The 4,065-nt window shown below is 39.9% G+C and overlaps 1 protein-coding gene across 1 annotated transcript in view; it reads left to right on the top strand.

Moving 5' to 3' along the window:
- The window catches only part of LOC110293676 (arylacetamide deacetylase-like 4), a 16,461-nt gene that overhangs the window by 388 nt on the left and 12,008 nt on the right, over nt 1-4,065 (top strand). The window lies entirely within an intron of this gene.

The following is a 4,065-nucleotide window of genomic DNA, read 5'->3' as shown; positions in this document are numbered from 1 at the left end:
CCTTCCTTCCTTCCTTCCTTCCTTCCTTCCTTCCTTCCTTCCTTCCTTTCTTTCTTTCTTTCTTTCTTTCTTTCTTTCTTTCTTTCTTTCTTTCTCCTTTCTCCATTTCTTCTTCGCATTCATCCCCCTTTCCTTTCCTCCTCATTTTTTCTTTTGTTTTCTCTTTGAAATAAGGTCTCATGATACAGTGCAGTCCTGCCTTGAGCCATCTGCTTTTACTCTCCACTGCATTGCCACACTTTTTTTTCCCTGAAAATTGCAAATAAACTTCAGATGGAGTAGCTGCCCACAAAAGTACATCATCCAAGAGCTTTGCCAACACCTTCAGTCACAACTTCTTTCTCCCTTCTTCCCATTTCCCTGCTTCCAAGTGCTTTCTCACACTAGCTTTCTTAGTGTGAGAGATCCTGAAATCAGAGATTAACTTTCTCTACTATCTCCTAAGCACAGAGCAGGCATTGTTTGCAGAGCAAATCATGCATGTTATGGAGTCACCAAGCTAGCCTGACTGCCTTAGACAGCTGAATTATGCACCACATTTGGAGATCAAGACTGGGGGCATTGATCAGCATGTGCCAACAGGTACAGCAAGTATAAAAAGACTATAGAGGCAGGCAATTTGAAAAAGTCCTGATGTCCCAATACTCAGAGTATACTTGTTAGTGGCCAAAAAGTTGACAGTACCTTAGGAGATTGTTGAGAGGCAGAAGGTGGGAAGAAATTAGCTGAGAAGCACTCAGTGAAGCTTTCTTCACTGAAATGAGGATTTCTGCTCTGTTATAACTGGCTGTGAGAGCCTCTTCTGACGATAGGTTTTTCTACCATACTCCAGTTCCTGTATAGCAACTCAGAGGGTTATTATTTAAATAATAAATGCTTAAGCATTAAGCTAGATTTTTCCCCAACTAGCTTATAACTCAATTATCCCACTTATTCTACTCTATGTCTGCCATATGGCTGGTTACCATTCATCAGTTTCATAATCCAACTTCTCTCCAAGTCCAGGTGGCCCAAGTTCCTGCACCTGACTCTTTTCCAGAGTTTCTCTCTTTGCTTGATATGCCACCTTCTGCTTTTTTTGACACATGTTCTTCATAAAATTACTTCATAGATAAAATGTTACATGACAGAGAAGTTGCAAAAGGATGTTGATAATAAGTTCAAAGCAGTGTTTCATTCTATAGGATTATTATAAGTTCAAAGCAACAGTTCCACGTAGCCTTTCTTTGTCATAGTGCAGACCTGTGGCTTCATCATTGGACCTAACCTAAAATGAATTTTTTTCATTGATCACAAATTTGTCCCAAGCCTATTCCTCTTTTTAGTTCAATTCATGTATGCTCATTGTATTTCTTATTATGCAGCATTTACTTACTATCCTATGAGGAGGGGATACATTCTTTTCTTGAGTTTAACATTATTACATCTTTGTGGCAAAACAACCATCTCTTTAAACTTTCTTCCTAAAATTATTTGAATCAAATCAGAACTACTATAAGGTAATTAATTCATCTCTACAACATTAATTTGTGAAAGTTCATCTTCATGTTGATCTGCAGGAAATTTGTCCAGTAGGATAGGTTGATGCTCAGAAATCATTAGGCTATGCAGTAATGGCAGAAAAAGCATATCAGCAGTGAGAAGCGATCCTGGGATGAAGTTTCTGAGTACTTTGCATCACAGAGTGCACCCATCACATCCATCTAGAATGGCAGTCCATCTCTAGGAAACTTGCTTGCTATACCCTTTCCTAGATGGTTTCTGTCAGTTAGTCCATTTTGTGACTTTCCAAGAACTGTGTGGACTTTGCTGGGTTAAGTCTTTGCTTTACTTGGGCTGGTGGTGCTGTCTACTTACTGAGTTTTAAATCCTGAATGGCACTTCCACCATGGAGTCAGTTGTGCTACGGTCTGGGGCCCTATTATAATGCCACTACTAGTATCTTACCAAGTCCCTAGAGAAAACAGCAGCTGAAGTGGACACTGATTTTAAGTTTGCTACAAATGACTTCATTACTTATACAAGATGTAAAGGAATGGAAGATGCAGCTAAGAGTTGGAGACCTAGCCTAGCATCTGTGACACAGTAGACTTCAACCAATCACTAATATATACACAATACACATGAATAACTACACACACACAAACACATGCAGAGATAGAGGGGGGAGGGAGAGGGAGAGGGAAAAGGAGAGGGAGAGAGAGAGAGAGAGAGAGAGAGAGAGAGACAGAGACAGAGACAGAGAGACAGAGAGACAGAGAGACAGAGAGAGAGAGGAGATTAAAGAATCACAATTAATTTTAAAGACCATACAATTTTTTAAAAGACCATTTTCTAATAGTGTTTCAGTATCTGAGTTTTAAACCACAAGCAATCCTGAGATATATATTTATAATGTAATAATGGAATGGAAATAATATCTATTGTAGTTATTATTGGACCTGAACTTCATTTATGCCCTAGTACCAAGCCATAGAAGATGTACATACAAAGCAATATACATTTACAACATATGCCATAGCTCTGCAGGATGCAAGGCATAGGGAGTTGAAATGTGGTGCTCTATTATTTAAAATTCCTTAAAAAAGGGTTTATTATTCTGGAGTGGAGACTAAGTGTGCACTGGGATATGATCATTCTCACAAGAGTGTTTTGCTTTTCTGGAAGGAATACGTGCAGATGCTCATATACTTGTAATGTAGTTTTAGGTTATGAAAGTCTGGTAGTATAGTGGAGACATTAGAGGAGGATGCAGGTATCCATACAAGGAAGAGAAGCATGGTTGCTTTTTCAAGAATATCATTCCCAAAGTTGGGTATTTCTGACAGTTGAAGCTATCTGCTTGGGTTGCATAAAACAGTCTCTCAGGAAAAGACAGACGGTAAGCTAAGCCAGAGGGTATGGGAAAATATGCTGATTTTGAATCTGCCTGGACCAAGAAGAAGCACATTGATATCAAGGCATTCAGAGGTGAGCTGCTGATGGTTCTGATGAAATCACACATCATAGGGTTCTGGATGGGCACTAGGTAATCTCTGCCTTGTAGGATGACTCATTGCTTTCCAATTTCAGTAGGAAAAAAAATCGAGTTTTTTTGGGAAGTCTGTCCATGAGTGAAATATGTTGGGGTATCCCATTGGACTCTGAACTCAAACAAGCTCAATCGAAGAAGATCTAATGCTGGTCCTCTCAGACTTATCAGTACGATTTCTGCAAGGTCTTCTGAATTGCCCAACTCCTCATTTTGTCATTTTCTTTATTTTTATTTTCCAAATTATTTATTTTATTATAATTTTTAATTAGGTATTTTCTTCATTTACAATTTCAATGCTATCCCAAAAGTCCCCCAAACCATTCCCGCAACTCCACTACCCACTCTCTCCCACTTCTTGGACCTGGCATTCCCCTGTACTGAGGCATATAAAGTTTGCAAGACCAATGGACCTCTCTTTCCAATGATGGCCGACTAGGCCATCTTCTGATACATATGCAGCTAGAGACACAAGCTCTAAGGGGTACTGGTTAGTTCATATTGTTGTTCCACCAATAGGGTTGCAGATCCCTTTAGCTCTTTGGGTATTTTCTCTAGCTCCTCCATTGGGGACCCTGTGATCCATCCCATAGCTGACTGTGAGCATCCACTTTTGTGTTTGCTAGGCCCTGGCATAGTCTCACAAGAGACAGCTATTCTAAGCCAAATCTTGCTGGTGTATGCAATGGTGTCAGCGTTTGGAGGGTGATTATGGGATGGATCCCCGGGTATGGCAGTCTCTAGATGGTCCATCCTTTCATCTCAGCTCTAAAATTTGTCTCTGTAACTCCTTCCCTTGGTGTTTTGTTCCCAATTCTAAGAAGGGGCAAAGTGTCCACATTTTGGTCTTCATTCTTCTTGAGATTCATGTGTTTTGCAGATTGTATCTTGTATCTTGGGTATTCTAAGTTTCTGGGCTAATATCCACTTATCAGTGAGTACATGTCATGTGAGTTCTTTTGTGATTGGGTTACCTCACTCAGAATCATGCCCTCCAGGTCCATCCATTTGCCTAGGAATTCCATAAATTCAAT

The sequence above is a fragment of the Mus caroli genome, chromosome 4 (assembly GCF_900094665.2).
Source record: "Mus caroli chromosome 4, CAROLI_EIJ_v1.1, whole genome shotgun sequence".
In the NCBI taxonomy this organism is placed as follows: domain Eukaryota; kingdom Metazoa; phylum Chordata; class Mammalia; order Rodentia; family Muridae; genus Mus; species Mus caroli.
The sequence above is the reverse complement of the archived record's forward strand: the minus strand, read 5'-3'. Positions and strand labels throughout refer to the sequence as shown.